Source organism: Stegodyphus dumicola, chromosome 1 (assembly GCF_044657685.1).
Source record: "Stegodyphus dumicola isolate Sdum_Otavi_A_Nest chromosome 1, ASM4465768v1".
Taxonomy (NCBI): domain Eukaryota; kingdom Metazoa; phylum Arthropoda; class Arachnida; order Araneae; family Eresidae; genus Stegodyphus; species Stegodyphus dumicola.
Genome location: NC_140768.1, coordinates 129,172,124 through 129,186,074, shown reverse-complemented (window position 1 = coordinate 129,186,074; position 13,951 = coordinate 129,172,124).

The following is a 13,951-nucleotide window of genomic DNA, read 5'->3' as shown; positions in this document are numbered from 1 at the left end:
ATATTCAGTTTCATAATGGCATTTTGAGATTTACTATACTTTTCAGTTTTTTTTTTTATTAAATGTCGTCTACAGCTACTTTCAATAAAATACTGATATATAATAGGGAAATATAACATACACCCGCACTCATGCTCACAAACATACATCACCATATGTATACACAGTGTTTTGTTCTGTGTGTTTACATATATATATATAGTTTACATACAAAACCCTTTTGTATACACAGTAGATATGTATACACAGTGTTTTGTTCTGTGTGTTTACATATATATATATATATAGTTTACATACAAAACCCTTTTAATAATTCCTACGAAAAATGTGATAAATTTTCACGAAATAAACTGCTTGCGCTTTCTATAGTTTAACATAGATGAAGATTTTAAAGTCTGAATTTAAATAATGATATTGTGTTTATATGTACTGTAATTACTGATGAAAGGATGTTTCTGAATTTAAAGCCAGGGTAGCTTAAATTACTAACAGACGGCAAATACACAACTTGAAATCAGTCTTTGGAAGAAGCAATAAATTTAGAATTTACGGCAGCTCCATTTCTCGTCATAGTTAACAAAAGGAACAAACTGAGAAAGATCAGAATTATATATTGTCCTTGCACAAAGGTACCATACAAAGTAGAAAATGTACAAAGGTGGTAAGCTTTTAGTTCAGTACCCCCTGGAGGTATATTTACGTTGAAGTCAACTTGAAGATTCCGCTATTAGGTGTTTTCTTTGAAAAGGGTAATATCTTTTTCAGCACATAACCAGAAATAAGAGTTTATGTTTTCATTACTAAATCTTCAAAGCTGTATAATTTGGAGCATCTGCTCGGAAAACTGTTAACTTATTCTTCATCATTTATGAAAAGAATACACACCTGCGTAAATGTCTTGGAGAAATAATATCGTTAACAATTTTGCTACAAAGAATTTTTTATTTATTTTTTTTTTTTTGGTTTCTATTAACATCTCGATAATGCACGTAGTATATGAATACTTGCATTGTAACTCTTATATAGTTAATTACAAGGAAATTGCATTGTAATTCAAACTATAAAATTCAGTTCAACAGCAATATCTCAAATTACATATCTTTACAATTTCCGATACAGAGCCTCGCGCTGGAGATAATTTTTTTTCCCCGTACAGTGTTGCTATTGCTCGCTTTAAAATCGTTTCGTTTTTTTAATCAAAAATTCGTTGAAGGGTTACAAAATCTGAAATCGATAATAAAATAAATTTCAAATTCAAATTAGGGCTTCCACGTGCCCATATTCTATGGAAAATTATGTTATTCAAATTTGGGTGGCTCTAGGTACCGTTGTTTTATCACAATGCGAGAAACATACGTACATTTATTGAGATTCTTCATTATTTAATTTCTTTAAATATAAGACAGAGCGATAATACATGGTGGCAACGATTTCAAAAGTGATTCAGCCTCTTAGCAAAATGCCAAAACGAAATTAATAGTCCTTCAGAGCCAACCTGTACTTTTGGACTTAAAAAAAAAAAAAAAAAAAAAACGACCGAATGGATGTAAAATGCACAATTTAAGGGAAATTTCCTTGCGTGACAAGGTATTCCAGATTACCTAAGCTTAAAGGTAATAATTTTATCAGATTTTAAATAATGAGAAGAGGCAATTTAGACTCCCAGGTATATGATATACCGATGAGACAAATAATATGTACGTATGTCTGATCTGTAACAGAACTGCTATAGGCAAATATTAAGTTGCATTATAAATAAAGTTTTGCTTAATTTAATAACATATATAGTGAGACATCAGATAAATAAACAGCTAATGAGCAATATATCGAACAACTAAGCAGTGAAGAAAATCACGTCATATCATATGCTCCTTTTTTAGAAGGTGGCTGAAAAACCGGCAAAAATATTTTGTAATTATGTTATTACATTAAAATTGCATAATTGAAATGGCGATAACCGAAGAATCGAATTATCGCAGTTAATTTTATATACAGTTTTAATTTAGCTGTATTAAAATTTTTAATACTTATAAATTTCATTACATTAGAAGGTATTTCTCCCGCCTTCGTGGTATGGTGGTCTGCACACTCAGCGCGTAATTGAGAGGTCCGGGGTTCGATTCCCGGCAAAGGCGTTGCATATTTTTCATCACTCCCGCTTTCCAAGAATTACCTAATTTCTCTACAGTGGCGCCCGAACTAAAAGGGTGTTGGATGATGATTCTCCTTCCCCTGGATTAGGCGACCTAAAAACCCAGTTGCCAAATCTCACCTTCTTGGTATGCCTTCGTGGTGTGGTAGTCTGCACGCTCAGCGCATAATTGAAAGGTCCATGGTTCGATTCCCGGCATTGCTTATTTTTCATTTTTTCTGCTTCCAAAATACCTAATGTCTCTAGAACGTAAAAAATAACAAAAATTGTGTTTATGATTTCTCATTCGTGAATAAGTTTTTTGATAAAATTATTCAAGCTAATTTGTTTTAAGTGCATTCTGCACTCTGATTTATCCCACTTTGGAAAGTGTGTCCAGAAGCAAAATATTGTTTGCATTTTATTCTCTTTCGAAAAAAGTTTCAACACTTCAAATGTATTTATTGCCTTTTTTTATGTCATACTTTCTCTGTGTATGTATATCGTACTTCCTCAGAACGATATATGTATATAGAGGACTGTCGTACTTCGTCGGTCCTACTTTTACATCGCACTTTATCGGAAGCTCATTTGATTTAACTGTAAGCGATGAAAAATACTAAGGTTATCTGCCTAAAGAGCGTAATGCTTTCGTGAAGGATTCTGTAAGGAAACCTACCTCACATTTGTACTCCCTATGGAGAAATCCACAAATGCAGCCAGGCATTTGCCATGATTCTGGCCCAGGTCGAAAACTCAAATTCTTTGGGCTTATCCAATCGGCCACCAGAAGGCCCAGTTTTATAGAAAATTACTTGAATCAAGTCATTGAGAATTTAGTAATTTATTGTTACATAGTATCTGCTAAATAACTTAAAGATGACATAGATTTAAAATTCTAACATAGTACAGCGGTAATATCTCTGAACACTAGTACTTCGAGCCAGTGTCTAGTTCTGGCGAACAGGCTGACTCCATGGAGGCTTTCATGGTTTTCCTTATGTGTTAACGTCAGTGCCAACCAGTTTTCCTTAAGCAGTTCTCCACGAAAGCATGCCTTCATTAGGCAGATAATACTTAGGAATACTTGTTTTGCCGCAATCAAATAAATAAAACTAAACTTAAAACACTTATGTGTTTTTGCCACCTTTTAAAGGACGTTTTACACACAACATCTTCCTGTAACAGCAATGAGATAATTTTACTTGATCGCATATTTCATATTGATATATTTTACCCGTTCCAATATTCAAAAGGATAATTATAACACTATTTTGGCTGATTATAGAGTTAGAAATAGATTATAGAACAGATGGACATAGATGATAGAAATCGATCTTTACACAGAGCTTGTATCATTGTTACATTGTAGTTGAACTGACTGCTTATATTATATACAGGTAGATAACACAAATTTAAGCATACCAAATTTATGAGTAAAAATATTACTTTAGAATGAATATTACACAGATATTTTTCAGAAAAACAATTTAAGGTGGAAATATTGTGCGATATGCATTCTAAAACAATATTTTCCTCCTTAAATTGTCTTTCTGAAAACCGTAACTGGTTTTATATGTAATATTTTATAAAAGGATTTAAAGAAAATTTAATCAGTTATTCTTTCAAATTTCAACTTTCCTTGAAAAGAAAATGTATTTAATGAGTTTCTTCTCAAGGTATGCTATTTAGATTATTTCTTGACTTCCTTGTAGACTATTTACAAACAAATAAAGCTGATACATTTGAGATCATTTGATATTCAAACCATATATTTATTTATTTTGAAACATCTTAAAAAATCTGTTGCGGACACCACATGACTTCCTTGTACGACAAATAAATGAAACGTAATTTTTGCTAAACTTCATTTAAACCTATTTTGTTTGAAAATGAGATATGATCTTCCATTTCAAAATGCCCCTTTGGCACTGCCGAAAGCAATAAAAAAGGGAGGTGCACAATTAGATGTTATACAGATGCCCCATACAGAAACTTTCAACATTCTACGGTTAACCGTTTTTGAGTTATGCAATATACATGCATACATACGTACAGACATACGTCGCGCTAAAACTAGTCATAAGTCCCAAACATAAAATTTCAACATTTTATGTTAAGTTATGCGTCATACGTACGTGTAAACGTCATGATGGAACTATTCAAAATGGAAATTTCCTTTGAAATATGAAAATCGAAATGTTTCGCGATAACAATACTTTATTTATTTCTCACAAGTCAAAACGGTGTCATAAATAACTAACTACTAATAAATTTATGATGTAATCTAAAGAATCATTTAAATCTAACACTTTAAACTGGAATAAACTTATAATATTTGAAAATTAAATATAAACATAATACTAAAATAAGTTGCGAATAATTTGTATTCGAAAAATTGGAACACGGGAGAAAAAAATTCTCACAAACTCCCTTTGTATATTAAAAAGTATTTCCTCAGAAAATAAGGATAAAAAAAAATGCAAGATTAATTTTTCACCATTATCGAAGCAATTCCTTAAAGAAACTGAAAATTTAAAGCATTTTACGTAGTTTCTCTTACTGATGTATATTGACTAACTTTCTGTATTCGGCACATATCTTGATTTAAGGTACGAGTAATATATAGCATATGTGTTAGTGTGCAAATTATAAAGTAGCCAAATAGGAGATAAAATACTATTTTAGCAACCAGTCTCGTGACGAAGATACCATAGGGAGAAAAACTAATTCACTCGCTAAATTCAACGGAGGGGAGAATTAGCTTAATTATATCCACATGGTAAGGGGGGCCCGCTTTTGAAGCAGTTTGAGTAAAAATGCTTGCCGCTTTTGCGACAGTCCTGGTAAGAAAACACGATTATTTTTACGTCGTTTTCTGAAAAAACCCGTAACGCTTGGGGGGTTAATGCACGAAAGGGCTAGATATGATTACATTACATTTAAAAAAATTGTATTGTAATTAAATATAATTAAATCTGATAATTCTTTATAACAATATATATATATTAATAGCTAGGTAACTGAATGACATGCCGATATATAAATTACCTATACCTGTGGCCAAAAAGCTAAGAGTGACAGCTAATCTTTCTCCTGGTGGAATTGCTTCTCTAAATCTGGTATTATTTTTTGGCAATTTGGCTAGATATGCTATTGTGTAAAATCTCAAATGCACAGCTATCCATGCTAATCTATCGTCGATATTCCTCTGAAACCTAAAAATATATGCTACTTTTTAGATAGCAAAATAAGATATCAAAAAGATTATAAATTACTGGAATAGTTTAATTTCGTTGGTATTAAATGCAGCTGGACATCATGTAGATGGAGTGCAAGCTTTGCTTAAATTTTTAAATCATAAACAACCAGAGTATTGATTGAAAACATTAAAATTTCATTTAAGCATATGTAACATTTAAGAATTTTTATGCCAATATATAGGCTTGGGATAATTAACTATATATAAACTTAATTTTCAACTATAAACAAATTGATATAATAACATACTTACATTTGAAACTTAACACCCACACACGCATACACATATTTATACACACACCAAGTATTTAAAATTAAATAAGTTCACATCAAAAACAAATATATGCACAGAATTACGGTTTCTCAAACTTAAAATTTCGGATTTAATTCTGCTTAATAGTAACATTATTAATAAAAATAAATGTTAATTACATAAGCAATATATAATTAAAATTTATTATAATCTTGAAACATGATTGCTTAGTACAAACATTTTTGAATTAGATTAAATAAAAGAAAGCTCATAATATTGAAATTCATTAAAAACCTTTAACAAATAGTAAATTGAAATAGAAGTTTATAAAAGTGTTGAAATATGTAAATAAAATATTCTTACCTCCAGTGCTAACTCTCTTGAGCAAACACTGCTTCACGTCTTTGCTGCACGTTTCTTCTCTTTAGCTTTCAGAATCGCCAGTGTCGAGATCAAAGTGATCAACTTAATAGCCACCACCTTTCTATTATCTTAAATAATAACAAACAAGTTTAAAATGTCAAAAAGAAATTACTGAAATGCTTCCGTAACAGCGATACAGCATGGATTTTGAAAACAAACGTCTCTTTCGCCAATCTGAGCGATAATCGATTAGTTTGGCGTTCAGGGTCTGTTTAATAAGTGAAAATGGTAACCTAGTTACGTAGGTTTTTCCGGGAATGAGCGTTTCAGGAAATGTCCCGTTCGACGTTCAGTCCGGCCTAGCCGAAACATAATGTGATACGGACATATGAACTGTAACAGCCTTAAATAAGTACTAATAGCCACGGAACTCATCGACTTATCGAGGACCGTCAGCCTGGTGTGAAATGCATAAGTGCTTAAGCGAAAGGAAAGCCGAGGTGGTTGCAGCATCTACTCCTGTGGCCTGCGTTAAATGAACCCATAGTACGCCAATCATTATGGCTTCAAAGAGCCTAATATCGGAGTTATTGCATAATGCACAACTAAGCGCTGAGAGGAGAACTGCCGAACGTGTCATTCAAGAATTTCAAGATGTTTTCTCCCACACATCTTTTGACGTAGTCGGAACTAGTTCGGCTTAGGATTGAATTGCTGTGGGAGATCATTCACCAATCAAGCGGTATCCAAAAGGTGTATCGATTGCTAAAGAGGAGGAGGTAGGAAATTTCTAAAGGACTTGCAAGAAAAGACGTTATTGAGCCTTCAGCAAGCCCTTATGCTTCTTTCGTTTTTCCTGGTCCGAAAGAAAGAAGATTCGACTAGATTTTGCGTTGACTATCGTCTATTGAACGGCATCATGAAGAAAGATAGCTGCTCTCTTCCTAAAATTGGCTAAAAATTTTGTACACTTTTTTTGGAAGCAAACGGTTTTCGACGTTTAATTTAAAGGGTGGATATTGGTAGGTAGAGATTCACCTTGATAACCGAGAAAAGACTACATTTCCTACCGGAAAAAAGGACTGTAGCAGTTCAAGGTGATGCCGTTTGGATTATGCAATGCGTCGGCCACATTCAAAGGCCGCGTGGAGACCGTGCTGAGAGGTCTTTCCTACGAAGCCTGTACGATACATTTGGATTACATCATCAACCTTGGGAAAAGATTTCAAAAGTATTTAAAAAACATAAGCAAAGTGCTTCAGAAACTGAAGGAAGCCAGTTGAAAGTTAAGTCCCGCCAAATGTAAATTTCAGACAGGAAGTGACTTACCTCGGACATGTGATCTCTGCCGAAAGTGTGTGTACGAATTCAGAAAATATGATGGTATTTAAAGAATAAAGACGGCACAAAAAGGTCCCAGGGTCGAGGTAAAATACGAGCTTGCTAATGCGGCCGTACCTCAAATCACAACTTGAACATCATCTGACTCATACCCATGGAGTGAAGAAGTCAGGAAAGACCGGTTAGAAGACGGCAACATTAAACCCATAATTGACTTAATGGAGTTTTCAACTAGAAAACCTACTTGGAAAAACATTTCTACTTATACTTCTACAACAAAACAATATTGTGCTCTCTAAGACTCACTTCATATTCGAAACGGCGTCTGGTACCAGAAGTTCGAAGCGGTTGAAGGAAAGGCATTCTGATGGCATTTGATACTTTCAAGATCTCGGATCCCTAACATCCTCAAAGAACTACATAACAGCTCGAAAGGAGGCCACTTCGGAATAATGAAGACTTTGCATAAAGTTCTAAATCGCAACTATTGGAGTAATAGGAAATGCAAAGGCTGACGTGCAAAAGTGTTGCCAAACATGCGATGCTTGTGCGGGTCGGAAAGGACAGAAGAAACGCAGTCGAGGGAAGCTGCAACGTTACAATGTACTAATTGCTGATGGCAACATATACATCCTCGTTGTCATCGATTACTTTACCAAGTGCCCTGAAGCGTATCCTATCCCTGATCAGGAGGCTCTCAGAGTCGCAGAGGAAATGATACAGCATTGGATTTCCAGGTTCGACGTGCCTCTTCAATTACATTCCGATCAAGGAAGACATTTTACCTCGGTTGTAATTAAAGAACTCTGTAAGCTACTCGGCATCGAAAAACCCTAAAGGACACCTTTATATACCCAGTTGAACCATTCTTAATAATGTCTCGCTGATGGTTTCCAGAAACCAACAGGACTGAGACCAGAAGTTGCCACTATTGCTACTGACCTACTATAATGCTGTCCACGAGACTGATGGCTTTTTACCATCCCAGTCACTCTTTGGTTGTGATCTTTGTCTACCTTGTGACCTCTTGTTTGTTCGGCCTCCTGAGGTGCCTTCATCGTCTGAGAAGAACATCTTAAATCTCTCGGCAGGTTTTGAAGTGAGGCACAGTTTTGCACAAGATTTAATCAGATGAAGACTCGATTCGACATGAGAGCTGCAGGACATCGATTCAGCAAAGGTAATAAGGTGTGGTTGTGGAATCCGATTCGACAGAAAGTACTCGCTTCTAAACTACAGTCACGTTGGGATGGCCCTACCACTGTCCTAAACAGGCTGAACGACGTCATAGTTCGTATCCGTTTAAGTCGTCGAATTCTAAACCTTAAGTTTTTCATAGCGACAGGTTGGCATCTGGCTATAGCCATACTCCGTAGTCCCCAAATATTATCATGTAAATAATATACTAAGACCATGGTATTATTTGTATATAAATTTGTAAAAGTATGCATTTATTTATTTCTTTATTTATTTTGCAACTTGTAGATAATTTTAGTGAAATTATATGTGAAATTGCAGCATTTGTTTGTATAACATGAAAATTTGAAGAGAGAATGCTTTGCTGGAAAAATAAGAATAGAGGGGTAAGTGTATTTAACATGGAGTAAACGCTATCTCGCTAAGTTTGCGAGATCTCGCAAAGCTGGTGATGGTTTTGGCGACTAATTTTATCGCTAAATTTGGTGAGAAATCACCAAAGTTGCCAAATTTGCTGACTTTTTGTTCCGGTTCCTGTATAACTGTAATGGGTATTGTAATTGATCCACTTATGCAGTTGTAACCGTACCCGGTCTTTAGATGTAACTGTAACCGTATATGCCTTTCAGCAATTTCGAGATAGGAACTTACTAGACATTTCTTGGCGGCCTGGGGGGAGCTAGATAAGACTGGAGAGAGCATGTTCCTCACTTATTGTTAGTTCAGAGCTGAAGTCGGAGTATTGAGATATCCGAGAGAGCTTCGCTTTTTAAATGCGCTTTGTACACTGCTGGACCACCGTAAATGCAACATCCTGAAGGAAGCATGCAAATAAAATGAAATTTAGAGCATGCATTAGCGGAGGTGAGATATGCAAATGATTAGAATTTCAGCGCAGACGCACATCACGCGCGCCCGTGGCACCACTTCAAAGCGCTATTTAAGGCTTGGAGTTTTCGACGATTTCCAGTTCGGCAATAGTGTTTTTCTTGTGGTTTTTCAAAAAGCGATCAATTATGCCTCGTAGTAAACAGCGATCATCGTTTGATCAAGTATCTGAGTTCGACAGAGGAAGGATAGTGGCCTACCGAAAGTGCGGATTATGTTTCATGGAAATCGGTAGTCGTGTTGGACGAAACCAAAGAACTGTAATGCGGATATGTGACCGTTGGATGCAGGAGGGTACGGCGGACAGACGTGTTCGATCGCATCCACCTCAGTGCACCACTTCATGTGATGACAGGAACATTGTGTGCATGGCAGGGACGGATCGCTCAGTCACATCACGAACCATAGCACAACACATTCAGTCTGTAATGCATCATCCAGTGTCTGCGCGTACCATTCGACGTCGTTTACAGCAGAGTGGTCTGTCCGCAAGACGTCCATTGCTTCATCTACCCTTGACGCAGAACCACAGACGTCTCCGCCGCCAATGGTGCGATGAAAGAAGGATGTGGACGGCAGAATGGAATGAAATTGTCTTTACTGACGAGTCACGCTTCTGTCTGCATCACCACGATGGTCGGATTCGAGTCTGGAGACACCGTGGAAAGAGGATGCTGAACAGCTGCGTTATGCACCGCCATACTGGTCCTGCTCCTGCACCGGATATTATGGTATGGGGCGGTATTGGATATCCCTTTCGCACTCCTCTAATACGCATTGCCGGTACTTTAAACAGCCAGCGCTATATCTCCGAGGTGTTGGAGCCACTTGTCCTTCCTTATCTTCAGGGCTTGCCCACAGCCATATTTCAACAGGATAATGCGCGACCACACGTGGCACGCATTGTCCAAGTGTTCTTCGTCAATCGGTAGATTGAATTCCTTCCCTGGCCGGCTCACTTTTCGGATCTTTCGCCGATAGAAAACATGCGGTACATGATTGCTGAACGATTAACTAAGATTACTTTCCAAGCTGCCGCACCAGATCAACTTTGGCAACGTGTGGAATCTGCTTGGTCTGCTGTACCCCAAGAACACATCCAAAGTCTCTTTGAATCAATGCCGAGGCACGTGGCAGCGGTGATCTCCAACAATGGCGGCTAATCTGGCTACTGATTCTGGAAGGAACCACACTTCACAGGAGTCTATAAATTTAATCATTTGATACTTGGTCAACATGTTATCTACTAAATAGATTTTGTTGTGATATCTCTTGCCTTTCTTGATGTTGCAATTTGGGTGGCCAGCAGTGTATTTCGTTGTGTTTAACGTTCTTAGTAGAAATATAATTACTGATTTTATTCTGATATTGTGAAGAGTTGTACGAGTATTTTGTGGAAAGTTCCAGAATTGTGAAGCGTTCCTTTTGCTAAAAATAAATTTTATCAAGCTATCATCGGCTTTATGTCTCTTTCTAAATTTTATCAAACTATCATCGTTTCTGTGTCTATTCAGTCTATACGAATCTTTACATACGCAACAATATCTATTACTTACAGATTTTGTATTATTAGTTTTAAGTAAGCTTTTGTTACGGATTTGGTATTTAAATAGCTAATGTTAATAGAATCATAAATAAAATTGTTTTATTTCCTGTGCAGTGCAGCGCGTGACGAATATTAAAAAAAAGCTAAGCCTGAAAATTAAAAATACAAGAGCGCGTGCATTTAACATTTAATAAATAAATATCTCTTTTTGATTTCGAGAAATTGCTAGAACAATCTTGCGCGTGATTTAAAAAGCTTATAAAAAGGAAGAAAACTCACGGACTGGAGGAAACGGCGTTCGCCAAAGTCCTCATCTTCTTTCTCCTTGTTTAAAAGCAAGATTGCTAAAGATTCCTCCTTTAGGAGGAAAACATCTCAATTCAGTTAGTTACGTAGTAGTTGTTTTAAAAGTTTGTTTTTAAACTGTTCTTGCTGACTATAGCGAGTTCGCGGATTAGCTTTCTCTAGCTGTTTCGAATTAAGTTCTTTTGAACGTCTGAGTACGAATATCTGAGGAAATGCAGGCAGTTTGTTTTATTTGTTACGATAATAATAAATTTTGTTCATTTTATATCGGACTTGTGCATTCAATTCATAACGAACCCGTACGCACGCAACACTTTGTATAAAATAATCTTACGATGATTAGACTAGAAATGTGTTACATTCGAGGATTTGAATATCCATTCGAATTTTCAAATATTACAGATTTTGAAAGAAATTCAAGATTCGTAATTCGTAAATTAGCTCATTCTTCGTTATTCAAATATTAATGCGAACTTAAGTATTAAAAGTTTTAACTGAAATCTTTAGATAGATCATTTTTATTGACTTCCGTTGTAAGCTTTCATTAAAAAGAGGACATAATCATCACCGTTCCCTCATAAAAGCTCTGAGTTCCGCACTTAACATTTCCTGGAGAAAATTAGGCATTTCTTTAGTATTTATATCTGTTGATTCTGAAAATAGTCTCTCTCCTGTTTTTGTTTTGATTCAGAAAGATTCCATTAAAGTGCAAATAATTTCAAGTATTACTTATTTTTTGTGAAGTTATATTGAGAAAATAAACTTCAAGATCCAAAAATTTTCATTATATAGATCGTTTACTAAATTTCATTTGTAATATCTTGACAAATACGAACGTAAGCAGTGAGCGCACGAGGATAATGTAACAGAGGGTGTATCTTTGATGTGCCGCCACCGGCATTTTGGATCACGTGACAACCGAAAGGGACGACGCCATATTGGATTCCACCGGATGTGACATTGTCGGGTTGGATGCTTAATTATTTAATCTTTTTAATAAGAATCACCTTTTTTAATTATTTAATCCGTCATTAGTTTTATTTGATTTAATATCATTTTCTCTGAATTTTAAAAATAACTCCACGGCTCCAATTCGAACCTGCCATCTAAAGGAAAGGAGAAAAGAGCGTTACCGCTGGGCTACGCCTTCGTCTTATCAAACTTGTTATTTGAAACCTTCTCTATCTATCTGACCTTTGTGCAGCAGAAACCCATGGACCTTATAAGAAATAGACTAACCCAAATGGCTTTTCTCCCTCTTCTGACGTATTCCCGGCTGTCACCTTGATCACATCCGGAGGAGTAGGGACGACTTGCAGAAATTTAACATTGGTTGCCTATTGCGGCGTGTATAATTGTCAAGAAAAAGCTGGTTGTAGCGCCTCATTTCACAAATTAGAATTTCTACATATTTTTATTTTTTAAATTGAGATTGATTTTTAAAATTTAGCATATTTATCAAGCATAATTAACATTCCAAATAATTATAAAGCTATTGCATGCTTTCAGGGCTGGATATTTTTTTAGCTTTTCCTATCCTGTAAGGGAATTTGTAACTAATTCTTTTAGAAAATAATATTTTAAATCTGCACTAATAGAAAATTTCAAACAAGCAATTTTCTCTTGCAATTTTTATGCTTTTTATTGGTGTAAATAAGTAAAAAATACTAAAATATTTAAAAACGAATTTCTGAAAGTTTTGTTTAAAATTCTAAATTGTGCTGCTTTTTTAAAATTATAGATGAGTATTATAGCACAATTTCTATAAAAGAATTTTATTTCAATTATATTTCATAATACATCATAGTGATAAACACTTTTGACTCCTTAACCATTTTTATACATTTAATTTTAATATTAAAATTGTATTTAACCGTAATAATTAATTTTGCTTGTATTTTATAGTGATTATTTTTTTAATTTATTTTTAGTTTTGCATAAGATTTTTTTATTTACTGTTAATTTATATTATTAGCCCAAAGGGGCAGTAGCCTAGAAAGGCTGTTAGTTTCGAAGCGGCATTTTACGCTGTTTCACTATAAATGTCCGTATCTCCTTGCGAATTGTTGTTACCAAATATTATCGCCCTGTATTATATTTAAAGAAATTAAATAATGAAGAATCTGTATGAACACATGTATGTTTCTCGCACTGTGACTAAAACGGCGGTATCTAGAACCATGACATTTTGAATAATGTAATCCTCCATTCGAACATGGGCATCTTGACGGCCGAATTTCGAATTTGTTTTAATCTATTTCATATTTTGCAAAACTTTAATGAATTTTTGATTAACAAACGAGTTCTGAGCGAGCACTATACGGAAAATAACAGTTTTATCTCCAGTGCGGAAATTCTAAAGATATGCTGTTTTCAAATGTATGTGGTTTACGGGCGAAGAACATGATATTCAATAAATATAGGTAACACACGAAACGTTAAAAAAAGGTTCCATTTGGGCGTAATATAAAATCTGAGTGCTTCTAGATTTTATTTAACTTCCCCTCCCCCCTCAGAACACTCAGAAACTTAATTTTCTGAGCTCCGAATTTTATAAATTACTAAAATAAATATTCCATTTTAATGTTAATAAGTTAATGATGATATAATCAAATAAATGATTGTTTTGTATTGTTATTATAGTTTTGAAAATGGTCATTAAATT